Source organism: Mesocricetus auratus, unplaced genomic scaffold, assembly GCF_017639785.1.
Source record: "Mesocricetus auratus isolate SY011 unplaced genomic scaffold, BCM_Maur_2.0 Super-Scaffold_100003, whole genome shotgun sequence".
NCBI classification, from domain to species: Eukaryota; Metazoa; Chordata; class Mammalia; order Rodentia; family Cricetidae; genus Mesocricetus; species Mesocricetus auratus.
In genome coordinates this window covers 81359335-81374818 of record NW_024429188.1, presented here as the reverse complement: position 1 = coordinate 81374818, position 15484 = coordinate 81359335, and positions in this window count along the sequence as shown.

The following is a 15484-nucleotide window of genomic DNA, read 5'->3' as shown; positions in this document are numbered from 1 at the left end:
ACCTGAACATTGAGTGACAGAAACCAAGGACCTTGCTAGTTGGCTAACCTAGCAAAAATGATGTAATTTAGAACCAGTGGGAAACCTATCTCAAGGAATAAGGAGACAGAGATGGATAGAAGAAGACTCCCAATGTCCTCCTACGGCCCACGTACATGCATATACAGAAATGTATACTAATATACTCTGAGCAGTACATAAAGCATACACAAACATCTTACATAGGCACATATAAAACATTAATACTCAAGATTGCAAGACAGAAATGGAGGTATTACTCACTGTTATAAAGCATTTAGATTGTAACCTGAACTGAGGGAGGGAAAGGCGGATTGTGATTTGAGGGAGTTTACCTGGCTACCAAACTGATCTTGTCTGTGCTACGTTATATTCTGGAATGCATTGCCAGGTCTTAAGATTCTCTGTCTTCACATTAACAATATCTGAGGTCATCCATATCAGACATAGGTACACTATGAAGGTGATAGAGCAACTAAAAATACATATTTTTCCAAACCACAGAGATGGCCTGACACTCCTGTGCCATGGCTAATTCATGTGATTTTTGTTTTCTTAGTAAGTACAAACCTATTTGTGGGCTAGTATTCTTGAATCAAGGGTAGAATTTATTATTATTATTATTATTATTATTTGGTTTTTCGAGGCTGGGTTTCTCTGTGGCTTTGGAAGCTGTCCTGGAACTAGCTTTGTAGACTAGGCTGGTATTGAACTCACACAGATCCATCTGCCTCTGCCTCCTGAGTGCTGGGATTAAAGGCATGTGCCACCACCGCTGGGCATGGGTAGGACTTACTAGGTTATCCAATTACATTTGTTTTCTGATACCATACAACGCAGAGTAAACCATGATGAATTCTTTACTCTCCCAAATTACCTAAAATACACTCAAATCTTGCAGTAATAAGGGCTACACCCAACTTCTTCGGCTTACCCAGATGTGTCTCTGACAGCTGTGGTTTGATGGCACTGACAACAACCCATATCACTTTCATGTACACGAGAGACTACCAGTAGAACATTTGCAGTTGCTGCCTCTGAAACTCAGCTGGCACTGTCTATATTAGTTCGTATTGAGTCCATATAGTATCTGCTATTCTGCACAAGAAGCTTCCAATTCAAGCTTGGGGAAGTTGTATTTAAAGAAGAGACATACGCCAAATGCATATTCTCTAGCTGTAGAGAGATTCAGAAAGCAGTTAGGTAGTTTCTTTGCAATCTAGTCTCTGGAATTTCTCATGGGAAGAATTCTTAAATTCTTAGATGTATATTCAAAATTACTGAGAAGTTCTAGTAGATTCTAAGTTTCTATGCAGATCTCAGAAAATCTCTTTAATGGTTTGGTATGTTCCCCTCATTCAGCTTCTGTGAGTGTGGATGTTAAAGCCTCACGTATATAACCTCTTCATAGAACTGTCCCTCGGACAGTAAAACTGCCTTACTCAAGGTATCTAATTCCTAAGGTAGTTTATAGCCAATGGCTGATTTGGAAAGAAGTACAACATCTCCATCCATTTGTATCAAGGAAGGACTGATCATTTAGAGCAATTTACATACCAAGAGTTAAATATGACATCAGTTTAAGGCTAACTTTCACCCCAAATCACACTTTTTTAATTATTTTAATTTTAAATAGCTTGTTTTACATGTCAATCCCAGTTCCCTCTCCCTCCCCTCCTCCCACACCCCTCCACCATCTCGCCCAGCCTCCCACCCTATTGCCAATTCCTTCCACATAGGGGATATCTAGAGTCTGTCTTTTCACTCAGGGTAGGGTCCAGGCGCTCCCTTAAGAGTGCAGATTGAGAGAGCATCCCTCCGTGTGTTATGGACACACGATGTCTGTTTGTATTCCAGGGATAAACACTGATCCAAATCACACTTTTGCTTAGATTCCTTCTCTTGTTTTCCTCATTCTCTCACAGATTGACCTCACCAAGAAAATTTTACTAATAAATCACTTATATAAAATTTCTCCAGAACAAAACTGTACATTGGAAAGGATAAACTGTTGATTTAATAAATTTTAAAAGACACAAGCAAGTAGAAAACTATTTCATGTTCATTAATTGGGAGAATCAGTGTTGTTAAAATATCTGTAATATCTGTGATAGCTAATTTTGCTGACCAACTAGATGGGATTTAGAAAAATCTTCATGATGAATCTCTGATACTTTCTAGATTAGGTTAATAGATATGAGAATTCCTCTTCCCCATTCATAAAAAAGGAGAAAATGAGCTGATCCCAAGCATTTGCTACTTAAAACATAAGCTAAGGTTGGGGATATCATTACTCAATGTGACCAGCTACCTCACATCCCCACCACCACGCCTCCACAGACATGGTGGGATATACCTTGAAACACTGAGCCAAATAAGTCCTTATCTTTTATTTTACTTCTGTATGGTATTATGTCACATCAATAAAATGGCAAGAAAATAATGCATTACTCGAATTAATCTATGCAGGCAATGTAATTCTTCAAAAATTCCAATCCATTTTCAAAGGAATAGGAAAGCAATTCTAATATCATATGAAATTATCAAACCACCAATAATCAAAACAATCTTGAGTAAAAGAATCAGAGATGGGGGTATCACAGTTCTTGATGATAAGATGTGATAAAAATTCTCACTAACCAAACATACAAAAATGGAACAAAATTAGAGCTTAGAAATAAATTCACACATTTCAACTCAACTGATTTGACAAAGGTGCCAAGAAAATACACTAAGAACAGTCTTTTCAATAAGTGGTGCTGGAAAAATTGGATACTCTCATACTCAAGAAACAGAGTTTGTTATTTCACATCATGAACAAAAAATTTAAAAAGAAAACCCTTTACTCTACAATGGTGACCTGTCTGATTGATATTCAGGGCAATAGTGACACAAACATTGTGGGACTGACCAACACATATCTGATTAGATTTAAGACTTATTCTTCAAAATGGATCCCATCCCTGACACTGCACAGTTGCCCAAGACCTGAGGCTCAATAGAACATGGGTTTAGGAGAAAAGCAACTTCAACTATTCTGCTAAAGGAATATAACAATAAATTGACTCCTAACAATGTTGTGCTTTAAACACAGAGTAGTATCTTGACCAGCCGTAATCAGAGAAGCTTCTTCCTACAGTAGACAGTGACAAATGCAGAGACAAACAACTGTGCAGAGAATGAGAGACCTTGGGATATTCAGTCCTAAATGGAAATGTTTTCATCTAATCCTTCACCTCAGGGCTAAAGACCTATGCAGAAGAGGGGGCAGAATGTGTGTAAGAGCCAGAGGTGGTGGATGACTCCAAAGAAACAAGGTCTTCGAGATACACTAAGATTAATGGACATATGAACTCATAGACACTGTGGCAGCCTTTCACTGTTCCAAGCTCTCAGTGATGAAAGAGGCAAGTGGATACAATTTAAAAACTCTAGTCAAGAAATGATCTCCAACTGAATCAACTTGTAAAGGAAAATTGAGTTTTCCCCCATGGAATGTCACTGAGTCTATTAACCAAACTGCCATCCCCAGTAGTAGATGGTCAACACAAAACAAAGTCAATGGTATTTTTGTAGTTTGTTTTGCTGCATATTGCTTTACTTGGGAATTTCTTGTGTTACTGGTCTTTGGCTTGTATATAATGGTTTCTGATTTTGTGTGTGTGTGATATCTCTGTATGTGTTTCTTATGTTTTTTTTCTTTTTAATTTATCTGGTATTTTTCCTAAAGAGAAAGAAGACATATTTTGGGTGGGTGAGGGTGAGGACTTGGGAAGAATCTGGGAGGAGATAGGGGAGAGGAAACCGTGACTATAATACATTCGGTGAAATTTTTATTGTTAATAAAATAACCAATAAACTTAAAATGAATTAAAGATCAACAATAATACCTGAAACTGTAAAGCTACTGCAAAACAAATGAAAATATACATGACATTAGTTTGGGTAGTTAAATTTTTATATAAACCCAAAAGCACCATCAACAAAAATAATATCCTTTGAAAATGGATTGGAATTTTTGGAAGAATTACATTGCCTACATAGATTAATTCGAGTAAAATACCTTTTTAAAAAATTAAAAAGGTATTTCACTGAAAGAAAATGACAATGAAGAGAGACAATCAAAGAGTGCAGAAAATATTTAACTTTAACTCTCCAAGAAATGAAAATAATTCTGTAGCAATAACCAATTTTTATGGATAAACAATTTATTTTATCTGGGAAGGTGTAAATAGCCAGCAGACATAAAAGCATGCTTCATATCACCAGTCATAAAATAAATGTGAATCAAAAACTGTGAGACATTTACTCATACATTTTAATGCAATTATATAAAGGATAAATTTTGGTGATGATACTGAGGAAAAAGAACACTTCCATACTGCTGGTAGGAATGTAAATTATTACTGTTAAGCAGAAACGTAAACTGTTAAGCAGAAACAGTATGAATGATCCCTGAAAACTCAGAATCATAACTACCACATAGTCTAGCAATTCCATTGTTGGGTGCATATCTCTAGAGATAAATTCAGCATGCCAACAGGATGTCAGCATTCTCTTGTTCACTGTGGTATTAATCACAGATGGCAAGATTTGGAATAATCCCAGGGACCAATCAATAACTTAAATCCATGATAAATATGTATACATACGTAAGTATATATACACAGTGTATAATTATTTAGCCTTTAAGTAAAAGGGATTTCTGGCATTTGCAACAACATAAAGAAACCAGCAGTTACTTATGCTATGTGAAATAAGACAGGCAAAGAAGAAAAATATTGCCTGATAGGACTTATACATAGAATCTAAAAATGATTACCTTGTAGAAACAAAGGATATGGTGGTGTTTAGCAGGAACTAATGTGTGGGATGAGGCTAAAGAGATGGGTCTAAGGATGCAAACATCATTTGGACAAGAGAAATAAATTCAAGGGATCTATTGTATAACATGGTAACTAAAGTAACTATATTTTCAAAAATTGATGAGTAGATGTTAAGTATTCTTACCATAAAAATAAGTGTGTGAGATGATATATGTTGATTAATTCATTTAAACATTCTGTAATATATACATATTTTAAAGGCATTTTTATTATATATATTCAATGACAAAGTAAATCTAGGGCTAAGAAGATAGTTAAGTTGCCTTTCAAGCATGAGGACCTGAGTTTAATAGTCAAAGACTACACAAAAGAGAATACACTGTGAATCATATTTATGCAGAGATGAGCATTTTCCTGAGGTTTATTGGCAAGCCCACCTAGTCTACTTGAACTCCAAGCCCTGGAGAGAGTCTGTTTCAAAAATCTTTGACTTCTATACCCACAGGAACACACATATACACGTATATGTGTACCAACATTCATATGCACACACACACACACATGCACACACATACCCATACACACAAATAAATAATAAAAGAATTCCTGCAGTGAATCATCCTTAATACAACAGTCAAAAAACAATACGTAATGTCTTCTTAGTTGATTTGTTTGTGTATTTTAATGGTAGTTTAATATATCTCAGTTTCTTACTGATTAGTATATATAACTCTAAATCCAGAATCCTGAGATGAGATGCACTCATGCTCAGGCTCCATCATAATTCCATGTGGTTATTCCATAAACAGGAGACTATGAAAAAACAGCATAACAAGAAAGGGAAATGGATAAAGTGTAAGAAAATCAAAATTATGGCTAGATAGAAAAAGAGAGGGGGAGAAGAGGGACATGGGGGAGCAGGAAGGTTGATTTGCCGGAAGAATAGAGGAGGGCAGGATGAGACATACCGTATTAGAGGGAGCCATTCTAGGTTTGGCACTAGTGAGATTTCCAGAGATCTATAAGGATGACACCAACTGGCAAACTAAGCAATAGTGGAGAGACTACCTTATGTGCCCCTCCCTGATAATGATTTTGACAACTATCTTACATACCATCCTAGAACCTCCATCCAGTGACAGATGGAAGCAGACGCAGACACCCGTAGCTAAACACTGAACTGAACTCCTGGAACCCGGTGACAAAAGGGTCAAGACTGGGCTGGTGAAACCCAGAGAATCAGCTGACCTGAACAAGGGGGAGATCTTGGATCCCAGACTGATGGCTGAGAGGCCAGTCTGGGATTGATCCAGACTCCTTGAATGTGGGTGTCAGTGAGGAGGCCTACGCAATCTACGGGGCTTTGAGTAGTAGATAAATGTATATCCCTGGCACGCAAATGGACTTTGGGTGTCCATCCCACAATGAGGGATGCTCTCTCAATCTGGACACTTGGCAGAGGTCCTGGGCTCTCCCAGGAATGAAATGACAGACTCTACAGAGACCGTCCTTGGGGAACGGAATGGAGATTGCATGGGGGTATAGGGGAATAAGCTGGTGGGGAGTAGCCTGAGTGGAGGGGAGAGAGAGGGAGCTGGGACTGACATGTGAAGCAAGCTTGTTTCTAATTTAAATATATAATACAATTTTTAAAAAAAATAATGAAAAACTGACACACAAAAAGAAACCCATAGTTGCTGAGTTCATGAGGGCATGAGCCCTGTCATGCCCAGAAGACCCTGTATTTCCCTGAATTTTAGGCTCTTATAATCCTCCCATCCCTATTCTGTGGTGTTCCTAGAGTCTCAGCAGGAGAAACTGTGCTAATAGGTTTTGCACTTAAGACTCAGCAATGCACACACACACACTCTACACGTTGACCTGCCATTAGTCTCTGTGTAACCTACTTTTACCATCAAAGAAGTCTCTCTGATGAGGATTCAGAGATGTACAAATTTATGAATGCAGAGATTCATATTTAGGAGGTTGTTTGATACTACATACATTTGCTAAATAATAGCAGTAGGTTCATCTGGAGGGCCAATAAGACTCCAAAACTTGAGCTTTTGATCATATTTACAGTATCAGGCATGCATTTCTTTATCAGGAGTGTTTTTGTCATCCAAGTGGAAAGCAACTGTTCATCACCATAGCACTGTGCCATTCTTGCATCCATGGGGACGTCTTGCCTGGGATGTCATTATTTTAACACCCAGGGTTCACAGATTAGCAATACTGCTGAAGTATTTTCTCTGCCAGCCGTCTACATAGAACATTTGGATACCATAAAATCTAGCCAGCAAGGAGGAAACAATAAGCTCTGAGCTGTGTATTTTTATATCAACTTGACACAAGCTATAGTCATCTAAGAGGAGGAAGCCTCATTTGAGAAAATACCTTCATAAGATTGGGCTTTAGGCAAGACTGTAGGCCATTTTCTTAATTAGTGATTGATGTTGGAGGGTCCACTCCATTGTGGCTAGGGATGGTAGTATTAGGCTACACACACACATACACACACACACACACACACACACACACACACATACACACACATTTGAAAAGAGCCACTCTATCTTCCACCTTCAGTTCTTAAGATATTCTCTGTGATTGAAACAGTAATGTCTATTAGTCATTGATTCAGATCATATGCCATTTCCTATATAGGATAACATATTAAATTTTCAGGTATTCATACCTAGAGACTGGTGTTTTGTTTGTTAGTTTTTTGGTTTTACATAGGCTATTGCACTGTTATAACAGAATATTTACTTACGGTTTGTGAGTTCAGGGTTAAGATTAGTGTATATCTATGTGCAATGGTCTATCATTTTCCTTATTCCTCTGTAAAATTAATTTTATGAAGGTCATAACAGGTATGAAAATAATATTCATGAAGTGTACATGAGGACAGAACGAGACTGTGAAGAAAATAAAGCAGAGTTCCCCTCAGCAAGGCAGTTTATTCTACTTTTCCTGACAAATGTCCAAAGAACCAATAGTAGAGGGCCATACTAACCCACTAGCTGGGCCCCATTATCCAGAGTAACCATGTGGACACTGAGGCAGTTTGATTACTTTGGATGTTCCTTACTACAGAGAGAGCAAAATCCTTTGTATTAACTGTAAATTGTATTTTCTCTGGTGTGGATTATCTTCTGGTCTGTAAGTATTTCTACCAGTCCACTTAGAATTAGTGATCCCTCTTCTCACACTGTTGTCTGCTTTGTTCTTTGAATCTGAGTTAATAGATAAAGTTACATGTGCACACATTATCTGGATTACTAGTTCCTTTGTTCAGTGTCTCTGAAAAAAATCACTAGAGCAGATAACCAGAAATCCACAGAGTTTTATTTGTATTGGAGGCAAATAAACCACCATTCTGAAGTAATGGAGTTGTAAACCTAGCAAACCTATCCCCAATTCTCAACATATATGACTGAAGTAATATGAATGCGTGAACTCATATAAAGATCAATTTAAATGACTCTAAAATATTCTACTTTAGGACTATGAATATGTTGATATGAAAGTAATCTTTCATATCTTTGCCACATGGATATATCCTCATGATGGAACATTAATAGGTGAGTGAAACACAGTAAACTTTAAAGAGAAATATAAATTAATCATACTGGAGATGTGATGTTTGATATGAGTCTTTAAAGGATATATATTATTATTGAAGACAAGGGGTAACAGTATCTCTGAGTGAAAATGTTGGTTTGTCTATGACATTGGTGCCTATAAAAATGAAAGTAAATTTATAAAAAAATGCAATGCCTATCTCTTCAGCTACACTCTATGAAGAGTGAACATATGTTCTATCATTTTATTGAGTGTTTGGGACATATATTTCTCAAGGTGATTTCAGAGAATGATGAATCATGTAATAGGGAGGTTTGTGCATAATTTTTGCAAAATAAAGACCATAAAACTATCAGTGGGTATAGTCAATACTCATGCTATTCATACTTAGGATGCCTTAGATCTAGAGCCTGAATTTATGGTGGCACAGTCTCTCCTTGTGGGAATTTATAATGCTGTATGAATCAACATTTCCTTCATTTTTCAAGTCTCAACCCAGGCTTAGCTCATGGCCTGCAGGAGAGACTACCGTCTATTACCTACCTACCACTGACCCCATTCCCCTCTGCCTCTTATACTTGAGGTACTCGTATCATTTTTTAGATCTTCCTTGAAATTAAATTTCGGAGAAGCAGAACCAACTATATCCAGTAAAGAGTCATTAGAGAGCAGCTTTGCAGGTTTTGTGTGTGGAAAATAGAATTCTCAATTGCATTCACTCTGCTTTTATGCTGTGTAACCCAGACAATCATGAATCTCATGAAGCAAGTCACAGAGCCCCGTGGGGTATGGCCATTTGTTATCAGAGTTGGAAGCTTTAATGTGGTTCCATAGAGTAATGGGAGATGATGAGGATGTTATACATTATTTTAAAAGACACAGAATATCCTTTCTGACTGTCTTTTGCACTAATCTTAGAATACAATTTCAATACCCATGAATTTGTTCTAAAAGCACCTTGAACACAGCAATAAAATTAAGTGCAAGGTCTACACTATAGGACGTCTTGAAGGATGGTAGATGTTTGTGAGATCACAAGCTATAAGGCATTTAAAAACAATATAGTTACATTGGTCATATGAACTGATACCCTTGCTTTATTGCTGTTTGCACAGTTAGAATCTATAATGTGTAGTCTTCCCACAAGCCGCCTGGGTCCTGCAGCTGTCTCAGCTCCCAAATAACACACAAAACATTATGTTAATTATGAAGCTGTTGGCCGTTTGCTTGGTTTCTTATGGACTAGCTCTGACTTAATTATTAATACATAACTGCTAATCTGAGTATTTCTATGTGGTCTTCTCTTACTGGAGAAAGGGTCTAAACCTCTTACCCCTCTGGAGTCCTATATCATGACTGCCTGTACCTCTGTTTCCCAGAATCCTGCTTGACTCCTAGTCCCACCTATCTTGCGTCCCTATTGGCCAACAGTGCTTTATTTAATAAACCAATAAGATAAGCACATACACAGAAGGACTTCCTCCATCAAAAGTCCTATAGATACTAAAAGGAAGTAGACAAATCTGGATTTGGTTCCATATTGGTCATGTATTGACTGTATGACTGTGGCCTATTTACTTAATTCTTGAATTAAATAGATAACCACATTGATTTTCATTCAGCTTTCATTGAAAATGTGTTTTTATTCAACCTCCTTGAAGTGAAAGATCACAGAATTTGTATATATTCATATACAAGAATATAGTACTTATTCATATATTAGAATAAGTACAGATAATAAACTAAAAAGAACATTGGGATGAGTTGAGTCAGAGATTGAGAAGAAACAATACTCCACTTAAAATTGAGTGCTCCCACTCTCAGGCATATACCCAAAGAATGCACAATCATAACACAAGCACATTTGCTCAACTATGTTCACAGCAGCATTACTTGTAATAGCTAGAACCTGGAAACAGGCTAGATGTCCTTGAAGTGAAGAATGGATAAAGAAAATGTTGTACATTTGCACAGTGGAGTATCTATCAAATGTTAAAAACAATGAAATCAGGAAATTTGAAGACAAATGGATGGGATTAGAAAAAATCATCCTGCATGAGATAACACAAACCCAGAAAGACAAACAGGGCATATACTCATTCACAAGTGGATATTAGACATAAAGCAAAGGATAAATGGTCCATAGTCCATAACCCCAGAAAGTCAGTAAATTCGGAGTATGGAGGGAGTGGTAAAGGTGATAGGGGAGCAGGGAAGGGGAAGGAGAGGGGAAAGAATGCATGAGGCATCCGGAAGGTTGAGTTTGGGGGAGGGCAGAGAGGGAGAGCAAGGTAAGAGATATCTTGATAGAGGGAACCATCATTATGTACTTAACAAGAAACCTGGTACTACTGAAATTCCCAGGAATCCACAAGGATGAACCCAGCTAAGAATCTAAGCAATAGTGGTCTTCCCCTGTAGTGAGATTGATGATTACCTTAATTGTCATCATAGAACCTTCATCCAGTAACTAATGGGAGCAGATGCAAAGATCCACAACTAAGCACTTGGCCAAACTCCTGGAGTCCAGATGTAGAGAGGGAGGAGCAAAGGGATCAAGGCCATGATGGGGAAACCCACAGAAAAAGCTGACCTGAGCAAGTGGGAGTACACTGACTGCAGATTGACAGCTGTGAAACCTGCATATAAGATTTAACTAGGCCCTTTGAATGTGGGTGACAGTCGGGTGGCTTAGGCAGTTTGTGGGATCACTAGCAGTGGAACCAGAATTTATCATTAGTGCATGAACTGACTTCTTGGAGCCCATTCCTTATGGAGGGATAACTTACTCAGTCTGGATACATGGGGGAGGTCCTCGGTCCTTACTTAAGTAATGTGAAAAACTTTGTTGATTCCCCGTGGGAGGCCTCATTCGCTGGAGGAGTGGGTGTGGGTGGGGAGTAGAGAAGGTAGGGGAGCAGAAAGACAGGAGGGAGAGGGAACTGGAATTGATATGTAAAATAAGATTGTTTCAAAGATAAAAAATAGAAAAATCACAGAAATTGTGTATATTCATGGTATAAAATAGGATAATATTTTAAAATTTATTTCTATGATTAGCATATTATTAACATATTAATATTATGTTTTAAGGAAGCACCTCACTATTCACACAGATGTTCTCAAAATCATGGTCCTCTTACTTACCTCCAAGTGTTACAACAATGTATTAGCATGTTTAGTCCTAATACGCAAAATGATTATCATAGTCAAATTAATTCTTTTATGTGGTAAGAACACTTAAGATTTACTCTTTTGAGTCTCTAAAGAAAGAAATGAAAGAAGATACCAGAAAATGCAAAGATCTCCCATGCTCTTGGATTGGTAGGATCAACATAATAAAAATGGCAATTTTGCCAAAAGCAGTCTACAGATTCAATGCAATCCTTATCAAAATGCCGGCACAATTCTTCACAGACCTTCAAAAAACAATAATCAACTTTATATGGAAAAACAAAAGGCCCAGGATATCCAAAACAACCCTATAAAATAAAGGAACTTCAGGAGGCGTCACCATACCTAACTTCAAGCTCTATTATAGAGCTATAGTCCTGAAAACAGCTTGGTATTGGCACAAAAATAGGCAGGTAGACCAATGGAACCGAATTGAAAACCCTGATTTTAACCTACACACCTATGAACACTTGATTTTTGACAAAGAAGCTAAAACTACACAATGGAAAAAAGAAAGCATCTTCAACAAATAGTGCTGGAGTAACCAGATGCTGGCATGTAAAAGACAGCAGATAGATCCATATCTATACCCATGAACAAAACTTAAGTCCAAATAGATCAAATACCTCAATATGAATCCAGCCACACTGAACCTCTTGAAAGAGAAGATGGGAAGTACCCTTGAAGGAATTGGTACAGGAGACTGCTTCCTGAACATATTAACACTAGTAGCACAGACACTGAGCTCGACAATTAATAAATGGGACCTCCTGAAACTGTGAATCTTCTGCAAGGCAAAGGACACAGTCAACAAGACAAAACGACAGCTCGCAGAATGGGAAACTATATTCACTAACCCCACATCTGACAGAGGACTGATCTACAAAATTACTCAAGAAGCAAATCTCCAAAACAGCAAAGGATCCGATTAAAAAGTGGGGTACAGAACTAAATAGAGAATTCTCAACAGAGGAGTCTAAAATTGCTGAGAGACACTTGACAAAATGCTCAATATCCTTAGCCACCAGCGAAATACAAATGAAAACAACTGTTGCTCCTGTCAGAATGGCTAAAATCAAAACCACTAATGACAATTTATGCTGGAGAGGATGTGGAGAAGGGGGAACACTCCACAGATGCCAACTTGTGTAGCCACTCTGGAGATCAGTATGGAGATTCCTCAGGAAAATGGAAATCAGCCTACCACAAGATCCAGCAATTCCACTCTTAGGCATATACCCAAAAGATGTACGCTCATACAATAAGGACATCTGCTCAACTATGTTCATAGCAGCATTATTTGTAATAGCCAGAACCTGGAAGCAACCTAGATGCCCCTCAACTGAAGAGTGGATAGAGAAAATATGGTACATTTATACAGTGGAGTACTACTCAGCAGAAAAAGTAATCTTGAAATTTGCAGGCAAATGGATAGAATTCGAAGAAACAATCCTGAGTGAGGTATCCCAGTCACTAAAAGGTAAATATGGTATGTACTTATTCATATGTGGATTTTAGACATGGAGCAGGGGATTGCCACCCTACAAGCCCACTGTCAGAGATTCTGGGAAGCAGGGAGGACCCTAAGAGAGATATGCCTGGTAACCATCTGGTAGCAGTGGGACTATGCAGCAGCAGGTCTTCATGCGGATGTTGATTAGAAAGCATAGACCGTGACTGGAACCAGGAGTGGGTATTACCTTATAGGGCCACCCCAAGGGACTGACTTCTGCTAGGCAGGCTTTCCTCTCTGTAGGTTTCACCAACTTTTAACCAGTGCCATGGACTGGAGACCAAGAAATCAAAACACGATTTTATATTAGGACATTTCAGATTCAGGCCATAACATTTTGTTCCTGTCCTGCTAATTTCAATGGCAATGGCAAATGTTCTCACAATGCAAATTACTAATGATCATGGCAATGTTCTCACAATGCAAAATGCTGTCAGTCCAACTTCAGAAGTCCAAAGTCTTTTATAAACCTCAAGGGCATCACTTAGGTAGAAGGCCTGGGAAAAACAAAACAATGCCACGTACTTCTAATACACAGCACGAAAGAACAAACATTCTCATTATAAGTGAGAGGAATGAATGATAGCAAGAAAAGATTGAATGGAAGTAAAATCAAAACTAAGAGGATATATATTAAATAGTGTAGCAAATTATGACTAGTATCTGGAGGAAGTTGTGACTTGTACACCCCCATTCTTTTTTCTCTTTTTTATTTAGAAACAATCATTTTACATATCAACACCCCTGTTCCCTCTCCCTCCTATCCTATCATGCCCCTACCAACCCCCCAACCCATCCCCCACCTGCTTCCCAAGGATGGTGAGGCTTTTCATGGGGATCATCAAAGCCTTTCACATCATTTGGGACTGGGCCTAGGCCCTCCTCCATGTATCTGGGCTGAAATAGTATCTCTCCATAGGGACTGGGATCCCAAAGTCTTTTTGTACACTAGGGATAAATACTGGCTCCACTGTTAGAGATCCCATAGACTTCCCAGGCATCCTAACTGGTACCCACATTCAGAGGGTTTGGTTCAGTTCAGTGCTGGCTTCCCAGCTTTATGACTGGGTGCTCTCACTAGATCAGGTCACCTGGTTATGTAGGTTTCTCCAGCATGGTCTTGACTCCTTTGATCATCCTTCCTCCCTCTCTATAACTGGATTCCAGGAGTATGTCTCAGTGCTTAGTTGTGGGTGTCTGCTTCTGCTTCCATCAGCTACTAGATGAAGGCTCTAGGATGGCATATAATACAGTCATCAATCTCATTATAGGGGAAGGGCATCAAAGGCAGCCTCTCCACTACTGCCTGGATTCTTAGTTGGGGTCATACTTGTGGATCTCTGAACATTTCCCTAGTGCCATATTTCTCTTTAAACCCATACTGGCTCCATTTATTCAGATATCTCTTTTCTTGCTCTCCTCTATTCCTCCCCTGCCTCAGTCTTCCTGATCCTTCTTGTTCTCCTCCCCCCTCTTCTTCCCTTCTCTTTTTTCTACATCCCTCCTTTATCGCCCCATCCTCCCCATTTGCTCAGGAGTTCTTGTCCCTTTCCTCTTCTTCTGGGGACTATATATTTTTCTCTTAGGGTCCTCCTTGCTTCGTAGTTTATCTGGAGGTGTGGATTATAGACTGGTAGTCCTTTGTTCTATATCTAGTATCCATATATGAGTGTGATGGGGGAAGTCCTGTGTATATGTTAGTCCTATTGGTTGATAAATAAAGCACTCTTGGCCAATAGGGTAGCAAGATAGGTGGGACTATGAGAGGTGGAGGATTCTGGGAAACTGAGGCACAATCAGTTACCATGTAGGATACAAAAGAAGTAAGAGATTTGGACCCTTTCTCCAGTAAGAGAAGACCACGTAGAAATACTCAGATTTGCAGTTATGTGTTAATAATTAAGTCAGAGCTAGTCCATAAGAAACTCTAGCAAATGACCAACAGCTTCATAATTAATATATCATCCTGCATGTTCATTTGGAACTGAAGTAGCTCAGGGACCAAGCTGCAGGAAGACAGCTCATTACATGAGTGTGTACATTCTTATGGCCTTGATATTTGTAGTACATGTAATCTTTGTCTTAAGATGGATTCACTTTCTATTCCCCATGCTGGGATGCTTCATCCAGCCTTGGTGCATGGGGAGTAACTTGGTCCTGCCTCAACTTGATGTTCCATGCTTTGTTGATTCCCATGGGAGGCCTGCCCCATTCTGAATAGAGGAGGAATGTAAGGGAGTAGATGGGAGGTTGAAGGAGGGAATAGGAAGAGAAGAGTGTGTGGAGAAATGTGGTTGGTAAGTAAAACAAATTTATAAAAAATGTTTTTAAAAGATGGTTCCACTTTGTGCCTGAGGCTTTTCTT